The sequence below is a fragment of the Geotrypetes seraphini genome, chromosome 11, assembly GCF_902459505.1.
Source record: "Geotrypetes seraphini chromosome 11, aGeoSer1.1, whole genome shotgun sequence".
Lineage (NCBI taxonomy): Eukaryota > Metazoa > Chordata > Amphibia > Gymnophiona > Dermophiidae > Geotrypetes > Geotrypetes seraphini.
This window is the reverse complement of record NC_047094.1, coordinates 28016967-28036186: the sequence shown is the minus strand read 5'-3', so window position 1 is coordinate 28036186 and position 19220 is coordinate 28016967. Positions and strand designations below refer to the sequence as shown.

General features: G+C 45.6%; 1 protein-coding gene across 4 annotated transcripts in view; it reads right to left on the bottom strand.

Moving 5' to 3' along the window:
• The window catches only part of GPRC5B (G protein-coupled receptor class C group 5 member B), an 89080-nt gene extending 71010 nt beyond the window's left edge, over positions 1-18070 (bottom strand). For 3 of the 4 annotated variants that reach the window (XM_033962947.1, XM_033962946.1, XM_033962949.1), the window contains exon 1: positions 17722-18070. The gene's annotated coding sequence lies outside the window, so the exon portion shown is untranslated. Of the gene's footprint in view, positions 1-17717 lie in introns of all 4 variants that reach the window. The other variant, XM_033962948.1, reaches the window with a different exon arrangement.
• Between the last annotated feature and the right edge of the window lie 1150 nt (positions 18071-19220).

Here is a 19220-nt window from a genome sequence, read left to right as displayed (position 1 = left end):
CCACTCAATTTCTTTACATTTGCTTACAAGGGAGCCAAACGTAAACTGCCAATGCAATTTAATTCTTGTAAACAAACTATTAGTTTTGAAAGAATGTTAGGGCTAATTTTACTAAGCTGCGCTAATGGTTTTTGCGTGTGCGCTACAATGACGCGCAGGCTAGACGCTGATGCCTCCATTGAGCTGGCGTTAGTTTTTCCGCATAGCGCGGGGGTTAGCGCGCGATACCTCTGCAGCGCGCGCTAAAAACGCTACCGCAGCTTAGTAAAAGGAGCCCTTAGGGGTCCTTTTATCGAGCCGCGCTAGCGGGGTTAGTGCGTCGGACATTTCATCACCCGCTAACCCCCGCGGCCGGCTACAAAACTAACGCCTGCTCAATGCAGGCGTTAGCGGCTAGCAGGGCAGGCGGTTTAACGTGCGGTATTACGCGCGTTAAACCCCCTACCGCAGCTTGATAAAAGGACCCCTTAGTCTTCATTTCTCAAACCCCTGAAATTTCATTCTTTATTTGCAGGGGAAAAAAAAAATCGACCACAGAATTTTCACTGAATGGAAACCCACATTCAAACGTGACCATTAACATGAGTGCCGGGGGGGGGGAGGGAGAGGGAGAGGCGTTGTGCAAAGCTGAAAGTTTGCCTCTAGGGTACTTAATGCTTTTCACTAGCCCTGCTGAAAGGGCACTGCCAGAGAGTAGTAACATAGTAGATGACGGCAGATAAAGACCCGAATGGTCCATCCAGTCTGCCCAACCTGATTCAATTTAATGTAGGGAGGCAAGCAAAATGCCAACAGTGGCAGTACACTGCTACAAGCGTTTACTCCCCAGCAATCTCAACCACCACCATCGATAATTTGTTTTAAATCATGGGGAGAAGGGGGAGGGCATAGCTTTTATGAATTTATGTATTAATCTGTCAACCACTTAAATTCCCAGCAGTCTCTCCAGTGAAAATTTAAGTGATTGATGATAGATAAACACATAAAGATCAGGCCCTCCCCCTTCTGGAAAGTTCAGACAAGCCACTCCAGTGAAAGCAAAAATAGAGAACTTGTGTAAAAAGAAAAAAAAATTGAACCCTCCACCAAACCACGGAGCCCCCCGTCAGCTGATGTGCCCTCACAGCCCAGACACACAAAAACCCCAAATTGCAAGGACAAATCCCACCCACTGACATCCCTCTGGGGCAAAAGTGCAAAGTAGGAGAGGGGGAACCACATCACAGCAAGGGAGGTGGAGGGAAACTGGGGCCTGTCGGAGATCCCAGAGAAAGTGGGTGCTAGATCTCTTTCTGGGTCAGCCCAATGGTCCATCAAGCCCAGTAGCCCAAAGAGTAGCAACATTCCATGTTACCAATCCAGGGCAAGCAGAGGTTTCCCCCCATGTCTTAATAACAGACTATGGACTTTTCCTCCAGGAATTTGTCCAAACCTTTCTTAAAACCAGTTACGCTATCCGCTTTTACCACAACCTCTGGCAACGCGTTCCAGATCTTATGTGAGTGAAAAAAACATTTCCTCCTATTGGTTTTAAAAGCATTTCCCTCTCTACTGGCACACTCCTTTCTTTATACAAATTCTCATTCTCCTCCTCTGCTCCCCTTCCTCAAAGAACAGGAAAATGACAAGTGTAAAAAAATAATATTGCAACAAGGAGTCAGTGCCCTGAGTGAATCCCATAGGTGGGTTGTTTTTTTGTTTTGATTGGTTGGGCGTACTCAGAAGTTCTGTCAGCCCAACCAATCAAACAAAATGCCTATGGGATTCATTCCAGAAACTGAATCCCTGATGGCACAACACACTTCAGTATGGCAGGACGCGTGCTAGCTTGGGACTGGTCAGTCTTTGGCACTCAGGGGATTCTGGGGCTGTAGCGAATCCCTGAGTGCACGACGCCAAAGTCCCTCTAAGCCAGGGGTAGGCAATTCTGGTCCTCGAGAGCCGGACCCAGGTCATGTTTTCAGGATATCCACAATGAATATGCACAAGATGTAATTGCATGCACTGCCTCCTTGAGATGCAAATCTATCTCATGCATATTCATTGTGGATATCCTGAAAACCTGACCTGGTTCCGGCTCTCGAGGACCAGAATTGCCTACCCCTGGTCTAGGCAAGCACAGAGGAGGAGCCACGAGCGAGTAGCCCACAGCCCAGTTTGAAGAAAGATATGGGAGCAAGCAGCACACAGCAGTAAGCAGCAGCCAGCAGTCAGGGCCTTCACTGAACACCCCTTAAGGCCCTGACCGTATGGCCACTGGTGTGCATTCTCAAGTGTGGGGGCTATTCTGGAGAAGGCTTGCTAGTAGATATTACATCAGGTTATATCCTTTGGAGAGGATATGTTTGTTTATCTTCCGCCCTTATCCAGGGCGAGTTACATACTTTCATACAAAATTACATATAACATACAGGTCGCATCAACGACAGACATCACTATAACAATAAAACAATCCAGACCATAGAATACATCAGTGACCAGTACCCTGCACTCAACCGTCTCCACTCCTCCTCAATTAACCAATCTCAGTTTCTGTATTTCACCTGACAGAACAGGTTTCTTTTGAGTAATTTCTTAACATTTAGTATATTCTGCTGTTGACAAACATACTCAGGAAGACTGTTCCATTCTCTGGGACCAATGCAATGGAAAACACTATCCCTGGATAACGATAGCCTCAGATCCCTCACAGGTGGAATCAGCAGATCGAAATGGTCAGTAGACCGAAGCAATCGAGGCAAAACACATGGCAGGATACTCTGGAGTTGGGTGCCAACTTCTGTAGGCACATGAAAACTTTTACCAATAGCTTATAACGTATCCTATCTTTTACCTTTAGCCAGTACAGACTTATAAAGTACTCCGTCACATGCTCACGTCTTCCCAATCTAAACAGAGATCTCACCACCGAATTCTGGTCAACCTGTAGCACACACAAAGCTGACCCTAGCAGTCCCAAGAACACCAGACTACAATGCAGCACTGCCCTAAACAGAGAAGCCAACAGATAAGGCCTAAGTCCATTCACTAACCGAAGTTGGAAATACATCTTCTGAACTAAAGCTAACACCTTCCCTCTTCAGGATAAGTCCCGAGTCCACAAGCACACTGAGATACTTCACCTCCCGTCTCACCAACACTCTCTCCCCCAGTAACTCAACTGCCTCTGGGACATTAGAGCCTAAAGATCTCACCATAACCAATGCTTAATTTCAGCCTATTGTGGTCCATCCAGAGTTTTATCTTCATCTCTATGGTTGGGATACTCCTTGAAAGGACTTCGATGACCTTGAAGGTATACAGATGACCCTGTTCATGTACTCTGGGCCATTTCCTTTAAGGGCCTTGAAGACCAGACACAGCTTTAAATTTAGCCCTGTATTGTAGTGGTAGCCAGTACCATTTTTGCAAAACCGGTGCGATATTGTCACGTTGCTTCTAACAGTCTTGCTGCAGCATTTTGAATAAAATGGAGCCAGTGCAAACCCTTTATAGCGAGACTAGTGTACACTGCATTTCAGTAATCCAACCTTGACATTATAAATCAGCCCGAGAGCGAGTCTCGATGGGTGCATGTAACATGGGGCTGGAAGGCCCTCTTGTCGACCCATCGGGATTGGCTCTCGATGGTGGGGGGAGGAGAGGCGAAGGGAAGAGAGGGAACCTAGGATTGGAGAGAGCATGGCCCACTGCGGTTGGGAGTCAGGGATTGGTTGGGGCAGCATGCGGGACGGGTTTTTTATTATACACCTGGCAGCCGCCGAGTGTTTGGTCTCTTCCGGTCCTCGGCAGTGGCTTTCCCGCCCTCCCTCCCTTTGCGTGGTGGCTGGTTCCCAGGTTGGGAGTTTAGGAGGGGTTCGAGCTCATCCGGAGATCTAATCTAATCTAAGGCTTGGCTTTATATACCGAGACATCAGTCCAAGAAAGCTTGACTTGGTTTACAATAGTTAACAAATAAAAACCTTGAGGAATGAGACTAAGTTTCAGAAGCGGTTCAGAAGCTGGTCCCAGGTGGGCTGGCGACCCGGTCGAAGGGGAAGGGGGGCACCTACCACCCCCAGACCCTTGCTGACAGGGGCGGGGTCATGGGGCCAAAAGCTGTTTTACTGTGTGGTAGCTTGATGGTTGTATAATTTGTTATTATAATAGAGAGCTGCGACTCAAATTTTTTCCAAACTGATGTGTGATTTATTAAGGGTATATAAGGTAGGGGACTTTGGGGGGTGGAATAGGTGTGTGTGGGGGGGGGGGGTAGGAGACCAATGGGCCTCTCCAGATCCAGCTGATACATGGCATGTGCAGTTGTGAAAAAAGATTTTCTTCCCAACATAAAAGAGAGAGGCAGTGTAGTTGCAATTAGAAGCAGCTCTTAAAGGTTGCTTGAGATTTGGGGGATCAGAGTAGTTTTGAATCTAACTGTATTCCAAGGTTCCCAAATTGTGATTTGAGGGGTGGGGAGTTTGTATTTGGGATTGTTATGTACTCTCTTTTTAGTCTTATATTCAGTGAACCAGCCTGGGCTGTACGCAAATAGAATTTAACAGAATCCAATTCAATTATTTTTAATTAAGCCACATTTGCCAGATTATCAGTATAACAGGCTGTCAAAATGTTATGTCACTGCAGTTGCAGGCAAAACATTCTGGCCCCGCTTCAAAAAAAATAAGCAAAGGGAAAGCAGGTGGCGTTAGATCCTTGTTGTGGAATATACAATATAGCAAGTCTTAATAAACAAACACAGTCCAATGGGATTCAAAGCATTCTAGGAGAATGTACTGAGCCCAATTACAAGGGAAAAGCCACATCTTTTTCCTCCCAGGAAAGAATTCAGCTAAGATGAATGTCGAAGAGCAGTGAATTGGCAACCCCACCAAAGGCCCACCAAAGAGCTTACTTAGCTCCCTCAACGAGGAACTGAGGGGCAGATTCTCAAAACTAAAATCTGCCTTCAACGTATCGTTAAACCGGTTCCAGCCGACAGATTATTAAAACGGCTTACCGAGGTCTTTTCTGAGTTTTGTAGCAGACTCTGCCATGCAAACATATTACAATCTAATATAATAAAATGCTAGGCCGCGCATGCGCACTTCCTATGTGTGCGCCGGTTTTCCGTGAGCATGCGCGTCTGTCCTGCTCCCTGTTCAAAGACGCAGCGGTCGCCGCCTCTCCGCTCTCTCTCTTCCTCCCCCCCCCCCCGAGGCGGATTTCGACCGCCCTTACGGGTTTTAAGTTGGGCACTGCTTCTCCTGCGGCACGGCGGCCCGAGTCGGATGTCAGCCGCAGCGGCCAGAGTCCAATGTCGGCCACGGCGACTGCTGGCCGTGACAGCCAAACCCGGAAAAAACATAGTAGGGCATGGAGTTAAGAAGGAATGTATGGGGGGGAGGAAAATACTGCACAGGGAAGTGGGGTGGGAGGGAAATGCTGCAACACACGGAAATGGAGGGCAGAAAAGGTGTTGATGGACAGGGGAAGAGGTGCTGATGAACAGGGAGGGGGGCAGAAAAATAAAGACAGGCCTACTGCTGGACAGGGGGAGCAGGAAGGAGGTGATGATGGACAGGGGGAGGTAAAACAAAGGGAGAAGGGCTTCTGCTGGATAAGGTGAGCAGTGATGGGGTGGTGGAGGACACAGGGGAGGTAAAAGGAAGGGAGAATGGACAGGGAGGAGCAGGCAAGGGGTGGTAGTGGACAGCCAAGGAAAAAAAAAAAATGACAAGACAGAAATACAGAAAGCAGCTAAGGAGAGAGAAAAAAAAATACAGACACACACACATATATTCTTGCACCCGTTAATGTAACGGGCTATAAGACTAGTTCTCTATAAATCACTATGTGATTCTCTAACCTCATTGTGCCACATTTACAGCTAAAATTTACCAACAGGTATGAGCTGTTGTTGCCTTACTTTCTGATCAGTGCCTGAGCGCTGATTGGTTCGTGCACTGACAAGAAAGTAAGATTTGACAGTGCATCTGGGGAGGGGCCTAAGGGTCTGATTGGTCCAGATGCATAAGGTCCCTCCCATAGGAGGGGAGGAGCTTTATGCATCTGAGGAGGGGGAGGCCCGCCATTTTGAAGAGGTGGGCCTGCTGGCCAGAGGGAATAGGCACCCTCCATCCAGCCATCTAAATAAGGTAAGAGGGAGAGGGCGGGGTTGCGTGACGACAGGAGTGGGCATCTTTCCTGCTGCTGAGGGAATGTGGGGAGATGTGCTGCTTGGCAGTGGAAGAGAGTTGGCATCTCCTGCTGTTGGGTGGAGGATTGCTTAACTTCGGTGTTTTTTTTTTTGGGGGGGTTGCGTTTATTACGTGCATATGCCCATCGCTATCAACAGCAATGGGCACAAGCAAATTTAGCGAATCTTCACTATTCTCCGCCAACCTCTTGGTTTTTTTGGAGAATGACTTGCTTTTTTTAAATCGCTACTTTTGGGGAATACATACCACCTTTTGAGAACCTTTCTAGCATCAGTTTACTTTTAATATTATGGATTAAAAAAAAGCAAAAGGCAATTTATTTCTCTTATCGTGTACATACTTGTTAAACAGTGGATTACCTATAAAAAGGAACTCTTTTTTTATTTGATTTTTATTTATTTATTTATATGTATACCACATAGCCTACAATTCTACGCAGATTACAAATTATTCAGGTACGCAAGCATTTCTCCCTATCTGTTCCGGCGGGCTCACATTATCTAATGTACCTGGGGCACTGGGGGATTAAGTGATTTGTCCAGGGTCACAAGGAGCAGGGCAGGATTTGAACCCACAACCCTGGGGTTGTAGCTTTAACCAATGCACCACACACTGGCCTTCTGTACCCTTCTGCTTTTGATACCTCCTGCATTTAACTTTAGAGTTACTTAAGGAAGCTTGCTAACCAGCAGAGGAACTCTTTACAGTCTGTGTTCCAGTTTAAGTTTTAAGAGTAAATGAGAGCATTTTGAAAACATACCTTGGAAGTTTATTCTTTACCCCACCCAGTGGTGTAGTAAGGCGGAGGAGGGGATGTCCGCCCCGGGTGCCATGTTGGTGGGGGCACTGGCTCCCCTCCTCCTCACCACACCCCTTCCTCTAATTGTTCACTGCCACAAGCACCAATTTCAACGTGTTCCTCTCGACCGCGCCAGCTCTTCTGCTAATGTCACTTCCAGGTGCCACACAGAGGAAGTGACATCAGAGGGATTGCTGCCGGGGTTGCGAGAAGCACGTTGAAGTTTGTTGCTTTCAGGAGTGAACAATTAGAGGTATGGGGGAAAGGAAGGGTGGCAGAGCAGGGGGTGGGCGCCTCGCACCCTCACTATGCCACTATAACCACCCACAGGGTTGACCCTCAGCCCCCCCAAGACACCAGACCATTAGTGTTGCCTGCACTGCCAGCCAGAAGGCTCTGAGCAGACACACAGGAATTTAGAGGAATCCTATCCCCCAAATTCTCTCCGCCAAATGCTCTCTGAATACTTCAAACCTGACGGAACTTAAGACATTTGTACAGTGCTACAAAGGAGACCGTCAGCTCCAAGGGCAAAGGCATTAATCAAAAGGGACTTTAAGTTAATAATAATAATTTATTTCTTGTATACCGCTATACCAGAAGTTCAAAGCGGATTACAACAAAGAATACATACAGTCAATATCTAAACTACAGAACAAACAGTCAATATCTGAATACAATAAAAACAATCAATAAAATAATACATCTGATAAAAATCAATAAAAATTAAGATAATAAAGAAGTTAGGATATAAAAAATGATAAGAATTCGTGATAGATTAGGCAATGACGAAACTAAGAGGAAAACATGTCAAACAAGAGTGTTTTTAGTGATTTTCTAAAATCAAAGTAAGAAGTGGCCTCTAGTATTTATTTCCCAAGCCACGTATTCAGTTTGGCGGCCTGGAATGATAAAATTCTATCAAAAAACTTTTTGTATTGGCATGATTTAAAAGAAGGGTAACTGAATAGGTTTATTCTGCGAGTACTCCTTATTAGAACTATTGAAAGAAAAATGAGAGGCAAGGAATCAGGTAGCATCCCAAAAACTGCTTTGTAAGTGATGCAGGAAAATTTGAACAGAACTCTAGACTCCACTGGCAACCGATGAAGTTTTTGATAGAAAGGGGTAACGTGCTCCTATTTTTTTAGACCACAGATGAGGCGAACCGCGGTGTTCTGGATAAGTCTTAGTTTTTTTGAGTGTTTTTTTTAAAAGCCCCTAAATCTAATATAATAAAACGGTAAGCCACAAATGCGCACTTCCTATGCGTGCGTCCGTTTTCCATGAGCTGTAGCTAAGAAGTGCGCATGCGCGGCTTACGGTCTGGCCTCACGCGAGGCAAGACAACTGCGCATGCACGCCCTTCCCTGCTCTCGAGGCGAAAGGCGGTGCAAAGGTAGTACGGAGCTGCAGCTGCTGAGAGGAGGCCACGGCGGCTTGAGGCGAAAGTTTTATTTCTACCGCTGGCGGCCGGCAAAACCCTAATGCTGATCGAGGCTTCCTAAAGGAACAAACGCAAACCGACGCCGGCTCTCCCATTCGGAGCCTTCTCTTCCCCTCCCCACTCTGCCCTTATGACTTCCGCATTCCCCGCTGCACCCCCCACAAGGAGGACCGAGCGCAGGTGTGGCGGGTGGGGAGCGGTACCACCGGCATCCGAGCAGGATATTTCAGAGAAGTACCAAACTGACGACTGTGGGCTAGGGAGAGGAAGAAGGAGGTAGAGAGAGATCTGCAAGGTAGAAGGAAGGGAATAGGTGAAGGGAACAAAATAGAGAGACTAGACTGGACAGACAGGTGAGGGCTGCAGGGAATGAGAAATCAAGTTTCAAGTATTTACATAAGATGTACAATTCAGTGTCCCAGTGCTCCAGAGCAGGGGGGAAAAGGAAGGGAGGCCTACTGCAGGACAGGGTAGGTAAAAGGAAGGGAGAATGGACAGAGGGAGCAGGCAAGGGGTGGTGGTGGACAGCCAAGGAAAAAGAAAGACAGAAAGCGCAAAGGAGAGACAGAGAGAGAGAAAGAATTAAAGACAGACAGACACACATATATTCTAGCACCCGTTAATGTAACGGGCTATAAAACTAGTATATAATATTACAATAATCCAAGATACTCAAAATGGATGTTTGTACCAGTAGACGAAAAGAAGGTTCGTCAAAAAATTTCTTAATGGTACGAAGCTTCCATAAGACTGAAATACATTTCTTGAACAATAGATCTGTGTGTTTTTCCAGGGTCAGTTGTTTGTCAAGAGTTAAAACAACGAAGCCATGAAAACGGGGGTTTTCTGCATCTGGCAATAAATTGGGTTCATAGACAAAACCGCCAAAGACAAAGGCGCGCGCCGACAACTGAGCGCAAGACGGAAGCGCGCGCCGATGAAAAAGAGTGTTTTTAGGGGCTCCGACGGGGGGTTTTGTTGGGGAAACCCCCCCCCCACTTTACTTAATACAGATCGCGGCGGCGTTGGGGGGGGTTTGGGGGGTTGTAACCCCCCTCATTATACTGGAAACTTAACTGTTTCCCTGTTTTTTAGGGAAAAAGTGAAGTTTTCAGTAAAATGTGGGGGGTTACAACCCCCCAAACCCCCCACAACGCAGCGCAATCTGTATAAAGTAAAGTGGGGGGTTTCCTCCTCATACCCCCCATCGGAGCCCTTTAAAACAGTCATTTCCTTCGGCGCGCGGCTCCACGTTGCGCTCAGTTGTCTGCGCGCACCTTTGTCCCGGCGTGCTTTTGACCTGACACCATAAATTGAGCCAAATATATCAAGCTGATTTTTATGTATTTGGACTTGTTAACCAAGGCAGCGTACAGTAAGTGCAATTCAACATAAAACTCACAATTTTGTTAAGAGCATAACAGTAATCAAAAGATCAAAAACAAACAAATACAAGTTAAAAAAAAAATCAGTAAATCGAAACTTAATAGGACTGCCATGAAACAGTTTCAAAAATATACTTATTGACAGCACTGAAATTCAAACGAGATAGAAGGGAGAGAAAATACTTATTAAGCATTTAATAAGCACAAATCAGAACATTCAAATAACAAAGATAGGACACTTATCCTATAGCCAAGGGGTCAAATGCAGATATTAGATGGGGACATGATGGGCTGGTTCAGAGTGAGTTGGGATTCACAAAAGGGAGGCTAAAACTCAAAGCAAATTGTTTATACAGTTAAATAAGTTATTTTATTTATATACCACTTATAGTCTAATCAGGGCTGCCCAAGTCCTCAAGATCTACTGGCAGGCCAGGTTTTCAGGATATCCACAATGAATATGCATGAGGGAGATTTGCCTGCACTGCCTTCTTGGTATGCAAATCTCTCTCATGCATGTTCATTGTGGATATCCTGAAAACCTGGCCTGCCAGTAGATCGAGGCAGCCTAAGTGGTTTACATTCAGGTACTCAAGCATTTTTTCCTGTCTGTCCTGGCAGGCTCACACTCTATCTAATGTACCTGGGGTAATTGGGGATTAAGTGACTTGCCCAGGGTCACAAGGAGCAGTGTGGGATTTGAACCCACACTGATTTAGTTAGTGTGTATGCTAAGCTAGTCCTAGTGTGTATGCTAAGCTAGTCCTGAACGAGCGTACAGTCAATCTATTCCACGCCTTTGAAATGCCCCTGACCGACGGGACTCCTCTGTTACCATTCTCCGTGGTGTTATCTGAATAACAGGCAGAACCAGTGAAAACCGCTCTGAAAGCTCTGCAGAGCTAGAGCATGTGATTCCATATTCGTTGTTTGTCACTGTGGGATTTCCAGTCTACATGAAGCTCCTATAGCAGCTGTAAGGGGTGCATGGCGTTAAAATTAGCAGTGGGAAGATCGGCAAGGGCAAAGCCATCACGAGGCAGGCGAGTTATGAGCAGAAGTCTCATGCTGGAAACTTTTAACTGGCGAATCTGACCGCTGAGGAACTACTAAATTTGTTTTATATCTACTAAGTAGAGAAAATAATTTATTCACTCAACATGTAATTAAAAGTCTGGAATTTGTTGCTGGGGAAAGTACTGAAAGTGGTTAGCTTAGCAGGGATTTTAAAAGGTTTAATTTCCTAAAAGAGAAGCCTATAAACCATTATTAAAGTGGCTTAGGGAAATCCACTGCTTATTCCTAGGATAAGCAACATCAAATCTGTTTTTCTCCTTGGGATCTTGCCAGTTACTTGTGTGACCCGGGTTGGCCACTTTTGGAAATGGGATATTGGGCTCTATGGACCTTTGGTCTGTCCCAGTATGACAACTCTTTATGTTCTTATGTAACTGAAAGGAAGCTGTGGAATGAGAAGGCATAGGATGAAGTTGAAAGGGGACAGACTCTGGAGTAACCCGAGGAAATACTTATGGAAAGGGTGGCGAATCTGGACAACAGCCTCCCGGGAGCAGTGGTAGAAATAATTACTTCTCTAAATTCAAGAAAACTTGGGACCTGTGTACAGGATCTCGAAAGGGAGAGGAAGGGCAGGCTGGATAGGCCATATCCTCTTTATCTGCCTTCATTCTTCGCTTTCTACATTTCTGTACGAGCCAATAAATACATTAAGGCAGGGGTCTCAAAGTCCCTCCTTGAGGGCTGCAATCCAGTCGGGTTTTCAGGATTTCCCCAATGAATATGCATGAGATCTATGTGCACGCACTGCTTTCAATGCATATTCATTGGGGAAATCCTGAAAACTCGACTGGATTGCGGCCCTCAAGGAGGGACTTTGAGATCCCTGCATTAAGGCAATTTACAAAATGAAATCCTAAAGACGGGTTTCTTGCCACCTTCTCTATTCAGCGCAGATTCAAAGTCGGGTTCCGACATGGCTTCTTAACATAGCAGCCTACATTAGCTAACATAGGGGTTCTTTTACTAGCCGGTTTAGCGTGCCCTAAAATGGCTAGCCCGCCTTAGTACAAGGACCCCATACAGTATTAAGCTGTTTATTTTTTTATCAAAAGAGCAAATCACCCTTTAATGTACTCAAATTAGTAGCACACAACTATATTATACATTTTTTTAATGCACTGCTTATATTCTTAGCAGGTTACACTGAATAGCAATTAGGTATTTATTTATTTAGATTTTTTATCCTGTCCTCCCGGTTCATAGAAAACAGCGCGAAAGACAAAGGCGCGCCCAGACAATTGAGCGCAGCGCGGAGGCGCACACCGCTCAAACTTACTGTTTTTAGGGGCTCCGACGGGGGGGTTTGTTGGGGAACCCCCCCCACTTTACTTAATATATATTGCGCCATCGTTATGGGGGGTTGTAACCTTCCACATTTTACTATAAACTTAACTTTTTCCCTAAAAACAGGGAAAAAGTGAAGTTTTCAGTAAAATGTGGGGTGTTACAACCCCCCAAACCCCCCACAACGCGGCGCGATGTCTATTAAGTAAAGTGGGGGGGGGGTTCCCCCCCCACGTCGGAGCCCTAAAAACAGTAAGTTTGAGCGGCGCGCGCCTCCGCGCTGCCCTCAATTGTCTGGGCGCGCCTTTGTCCCGGCGCGCTTTTGACCTGACACCCGTCCTCCCAGTAGCTCAGAACGGTTTACAAGTAAACATTCACAATGGAGTGAATTGGACATACAAGATTATACAGTAGATTTAAATACTTGGACATACGAGATTGTACAGCAGTGTAAATATAGGGACTATACAGCAAATTAAGAACAGTAGTTTAAATATAAGTAGTTTAGTTTAGATACAAGTTATTTGAGTATAGGCTGAGAGTGGACTATACAGAAATTTAGGCAGAAGATTAGAATGGAGAAAGAAGGGTAGAGGTGGGGTTTAAGGGGGTTGGGTGTAGACTGAGGGTGACCTTTAGTTGAAGAGGAGGGTCTTTACCATTTTCCGGAATGTCATTAGTGAGTTCTGTAGTCTGAGTTGAGGGGGGGGGGAGTTGGTTCAAGAGTTGGGGAATGAAGTGGCTGTAGGAGCGTTTGTGGGCGGTTTCTGAGAGGAGGGACCTTCCGGGGGGAATGCATAGGCGTATCTCCGTTTCTGAGCGGAGGGTGTGGGTGGGGATGTAGATGGGTAGCTTGGATTTTATGTAGGAGGGGGGGGGGTGGCATAAATTCTTGTGTGTGCTATTGCCAGGGCCTTGAATGCACAGCGTTGGTTAATTGGGAGCCAGTGTTCAGCGCGGAGTGCTGAGGAGATGGGATCATGGTAGTTGAGGCTGTGTAGGAGGCGGATAGCTGCATTTTGGACCCGTTGGAGGCGCTTTCCCTACCTGTACATTTTACTAACTGCCCACCTTGACTGGTTGCACTGGGATAACGGGTGTAGCCAGTTCGATCAAAATGCCTGGAATGCTTCTTGCAAAGCACCTGGATGTTTTGGCAACACCGCTCTCCCAAACCAGTTAGAATTACAATAACACTCCCCTAGCAGAACCAATTTAAACGCATTACCAGAAAACCCATTTGCCAACATAGAAATATAAGAGCAGATAAAGGCCAAATGGCCCATCCAACAAAGCCTTCTGAAGCACAATTGCTCTTGTTAAGATAAAACACCTACAGTGCTGTGCACTGCCATTCAGATCGATCTGGGTCCAATTCAGGCTTTCTACACGCTATGATCATCAGAACTGGGGATGCTGCAGAGGGACATAGCGACTGCTCAGCGTTGACACCTACTGGCCAGATTTAGAACGCATGATTGCGGGGTTATGCAGGAGCCGCTCAGCTAAGAGCCAAGAACTTACAGTATCGTATATGTGGAGCGGGGTGGGATCCCTGTGTAGGTGCAAAGAAAACCTCATGGAACCAGACCCAACTGCCCAAAAGAAAAGAGGAAAACAGCTAGATCAATGTAAAAAGATGAGAGGTCTACTGAAAGACAAATAGGGATGGAGGAGTGGTAGACCCTGATCGATTTTCAGAGGGTTGTGTTCGTGAGGAAATAGCTAAAATAAAGGTAGGCAAAGTGATGGGACCGGATGGTGTCCAAACTTCACTGGCTCCCAGTTCACTCCAGAGTCCACTTTAAATATGCCTGTTTAGCTTTCAAGATCCTACATGGCATCCTCCCTCCCGTTATCCCACTCTTCTGGAACTCCTCTAACCCTAATTCCACTAGATCCTCCCAAAAACTGAAACTATCATTCCCCTCTGCAAAAGGTATATCCCGCGTAGGAAAACTAGGAACATCCCTCCCCTTTAGAACCACAGAACTCTGGAACAACCTCACATCCCCGCTCAGAATTTCAAGCTCCCTCCAATCCTTCCGCAAACACCTGAAAACTTGGCTCTTTTCCTGCTCTTTGGTACCCTGTCCCTCTTTATCTTCCTAGCTCCTTTCCTATAACCCTTCATTGTAGCTCCTTTTCAATCTAACCCTGTAAACCGTGCCGAGCTCTACGCTTGTGGAGATGGCGCGGTATACAAACCTAAGGTTTAGTTTAGTTTACATCTGCGGGCGCTGAAGGAATTTAGGGTCGTTCTGGTGGCTCCACTGACCGACCTTTTCAATGAGTCTCTTGAGTCTCGAGTGGTACTGGAGGACTGGAGAAGGGTGGACTTGGTTCCTCTCCACGAAAGTGGAAGTAGAGAAAGTCTGAGTTCTGTGGTAAGCAAATTAATGGAAACGCTTTTAAAACAAAGAATGGTGACGTTTCTGGAATCTGGTGGATTACAGGACTGGAGACAACATGGATTCGCTAGAGGTAGGTCTCGTCAGACAAATCTGATTAATTTCTTTGACTGGGTGACCAGAGAATTGGATAGAGGGAGGGTGCTAGATGTGGTGTATTTAGATTTTAGCAAAGCCTTTGACAGTGTTCCACACAGGTGTCTAATAAATAAACTGAGTGCTCTTGGGATGGGCTCCAAAGTGACGGGCTGGGTCAAGAACTGGTTGAGCGGAAGATGACAAGCACTCCAGGCAATGTTCCGACATCGCCTAATGATGTACAATTCAAAGCGCCAACTTTTTATCACTCTAAAATTATTAGATGGTCTGTGGGTGCTAGTACTGATTAAAGCATGTCCCAGGCGCACGATTGCATGACATGGAAATTAAAAAAAGAGACACTCCAAAACCTGGCGGATGTCACCATCATTATTTCAGATACAAATTGTATTGCTTGTACTTATGGGCAAACAAATATCTCAAAAACAGCAAATGAAAAAGCAAACAAACTGCGTCTAGAGTCACGTATTGATGCATTCATTTGGGACAGGGTACTATGCACATAAGCATGTGTGTTAAAACTGCGTCTCAAGCGCGCATATTACAGGCGTGTCTTATGCACGTTCGTTGAAAGCTGCTGATTGCACGGTTCTGCTGGTCGTTCTCCACCCCCTCCCTTCCGCTCCATCCAATAGCATCGACAATAAGGCACCATGAGGCGTGTCTACGACATTGCTTTTTCTGGCGCATGCGCACATTTACGCCTCTTTCCGTGGACTATTCCGCGCACGTTTCAGCCGCTTTCTCCAATGACTGACCGGGTGGGATCTCTAAGGACCTCTGCAAAGTTCGCGCGTCATTTTGACATCGTTAAACTTACCAGCACTGCGGCGACCCGTGGGATTTTTTTAACAGCAATTTTTTTGGGGGCCTACGCTCATGAGTTGCAAGCTAGTCGCCCCACCAGTTATTTTTACTCTGTCCAGTTGGCAGATACAAGGCAGGTGCCCATGGACAATTGACTGTCTGAGCTCAGGTTTTAGCCAAAGACATCTGTTTTTCTACTGGTGAATCAGTGGGTGGGGGCGGGGGCCTGACAGTCTGTGCCTATGTGTTGGAGGAAGGGGGATTCTGCTTAGCATGCACAGCTTGCACTGGGTTTCCTCCCCCCCCCCAGCTCTACATAATACTTTACTCTTTTAAAGCTCAGGATTCCAGTTTCTATAGAAATAATGACCCTATTCAAAAAGGGCTACAGGGCAAACAGACAATCCGTGCCTTTCCTACCAAAATGTTAACACGTGTACCCCTGCAACATGCATCAGAAAGTGTCCTGGGGCTGGAAAAGCTTACACAGTACAAAGATTAAAGGCTATATTTGAAAAGATTTTTTCCCTCATGTTGTACCCTTTGGAAAAATTAATATGGTCAAATTACATATGAAGAATTATGCAGCAGGCCAGCCAAAGTGATAGTCATCTGCATAAAAATTCAGCCTACTTGCAATAAGGAGAAGAAATGAATCAAGTTAAGATACCTGTGCTATTTAATAGAACGAAATGCCAACATTGATTTAATGCATTAACAACAATGGGGGGGGGGGGGGAATAAGGGGGTCGGAAATTGAGGGAATATACTGAGAGATGCAATAGATAATTTGAAAATTTATTTTGAAGGAATGATAAACATTTATTAGAAGTTAATATGGTAAAATTTAAATGTAATGACTATTTTACTCTATTATATTATTATGTATTTTTTGCATTTCTTCAATAAAATGTTATAAAAGTAAAAAAAAAAAACAAACAAAACAACCCATGATTGAAACTGCTCATGCTTTTTGTCAGCTAGAGATTAGGATGGAAATGGGGGCCAGAAGTTAACGGTACTTTACAAAAAAAAAAAAAAAGGCGTTACAGTTTCAGGCTGTAAAAAAATTCTTGTGTGTTCAAAATCACGGCTTTTCAGATGAAGCGCACAACCGCTACGTCCGGGGATAAAAACTTGAACCAGCTCATCCTGCAAAACGGTTTCCTAGACTCGGGATCCCAGAAAGCTCGTTTTCTCTTTGGCTAAAAACCTGCAAGATCTCTCCACTGCTGTAATGTAGACCCTGACTCGAGTGTCCTTGAATTTCCCCGCAGAGAAAGGGATCACAGGAAAACGACTCCAATCCCCTGCGAAGTCCAGGGAAAACTGAACCCAGCAAATGCATGCAAGCGCACACACAATGAGCCCAGGGGCCCCGTTGCTGTGTATGGAAGTTCTGCAGAGTGCATAAAACACAAAAGAGGTATTTGGGGCACATTCCTCCCCCCCCCCCCCCCCAGCACTTATTCACGCGGACCCGTACACTGCAATCAGCCGAAGAGCTTATTCTAAAAGACAAATAGATAAGAGATCAGGGCAATAGTTTCTTGATAAAAGCGTTAAAAAAGGAGCGCAGCACCGTTACATTCGTCTCCATTTTAACGCGCATGTTAAATCTAAACAAAGAAGATCAAAAGGGAAAGGTAGCTCGTTACTAGAGCATGTTTCCGATGCTCGCCCTACAAACACAGAACGCTCGAAAGCATCGCTAAGCACAACCCCAGGCACCCTTTTGAAAAATACCGCGTTACAATCTGAAACGTTTAATCCTGCCTTGCTAGTAACGAGCTCAAACGTGAACAGTTTTAGGTGGGGGGGGGGGGAGGTTGAAAAAGACACTTTAGCAAACGCCAAGTTTTCTATGCTTCATTACTTTGCAAACTTAAATTGTGCATTCACAATTCCGTTTGTGCTTCCAATATATAATAAATAATAACTTTATTTTTTTTCTATACCGCCATAATCTTGCGACTTCCAGGCGGTTCACAGTGGCAAAATCATGAAATACGAGGTAGCCCAATATGAGCAACGAATCATCAGAATTATCCCCTAACACAGAAAAATTCACTAGAAAAGCATCCGTGCAGGCAAATAAGAGCCAAAATCGGATTTAAAGCTATTTTTCTTGCATGTCGATCGATACCACCTATTCCATTCGTGAAGGAGAATAAAACAAGGGAGGGGGGGGGGAGACGCACAAACTTACTGCGGGATCCGGAGAGGCTGCAACGAGCGCCGGATGGTCTGGTCTTCAGGCGCACGCGAAGAGTCACATTTCTGCAGGAGCCCGGGAGCGCGTGCGGCGGGTTTGACACCTGGACGAAGAGCTCCGGCCCGAGGCGACGGGCTTTTTAACTCGTTTCAAGATCCACGAGGGGCAAAAAAACCCAAAAACGAACGCTTTCTCCCGCCGCGGAATGAGCGCCGTTTCCCCGCTGCCGAACCCGGACCTGAGCCCCGAAAGACGGATCCGCAATGCTCTCTCTCTCCACAAACAAGCCCGGCTGCGGCAATCGGAGCCTCGCCGGCCCCGCCCCCTTCCAGTCTATCCCGTAGAACCCCCCTCGTTCTGTTCCCGCCCCGCGCCTTGCGACGTCAGCCACGAGGACACGCCCCCTATCTCTGTTCCGGCGCCCACGTGCTCTTTCTAGGGGTTTTGCCCAGCGTCGCTTCTTAGACATGTGGTTTTGATTTGCATGAGAAATATTTTACGTTTTATTAAAAAAAACACCACAAACGAGGGCGGTGCTTGGTTTTAGTTTGATCGTGTTTGAGGTGAGGGAGAAGCCTTAATAAAAAAAAGGTGCTGGAGGTTTTAATCTCTTTTGGGACTTCAAACGCTTTGCTTGTGCTGTGGTGGCGGGCGCCATGCTTGCGGCGTTTTGCTGGAAAATCAGAGCTTGGTTTTTGCCATTACCCTAGATGTCTGTCCAATTATGAATTGCAGTTCCTGTTTCCTTTTGGGGTTTTTTTTTAGTTCAGCTTTATTGATTTTATAGGAAAATAAAGTCCAACAATAGAGTGCTCCCGAAAAGAAAGCACAAAGAACAAGGAAAACACTTGCCAAGTACATTAAAGTGCATGAAATGGGAGACCACATATGCATTACAAATAAAATAAAGATACCAATAGTCATGCTGAATTACAAAAGCAACAGAACAACAAATGATATTGTACTATTTTATTGTAAGTCGTTCAATCAAATTTTAATAAAACTTGAAACTTGGTTTAAACTCCCCCCAATCACTTTGAAAGAAGTTGGGAAGTTTTTAGAGTCGCAGATTTGCTTTTCGCGGCTGTAAGAGGTTGTCCTCGCAGCCCTCTTTTGCATTTCTTGCACGAAGTCGACCAAAAAGCATCACCTACTTTACCACTTGTTTGCTGATCTTAATTTCGGTGTATTTAATTAAGGAGCAGGGTCGCACCCAAAAAGTCAGGGCTGGAGGCTTAGAATCAGCGGGGAACACAAAGTTAGGAAATGAGTTTAACAAAGCGTTGCTTTGAAAAGATTGTGAACTTGAAAGCGAGAGAATAGTACTGTACTTAACAAAAACAACAACAAAAAACAGCTGTTGGGTAGGCGATACTTTTGAATGAACTTTTCAATAGGCCTCTTACATGCCTAAGAATTGGGACATTCGAAGAACAACTGAGATTAGGCTAATTATACAAAGGGGGCTTCTTTTCTGACCTTAGATTTGCATG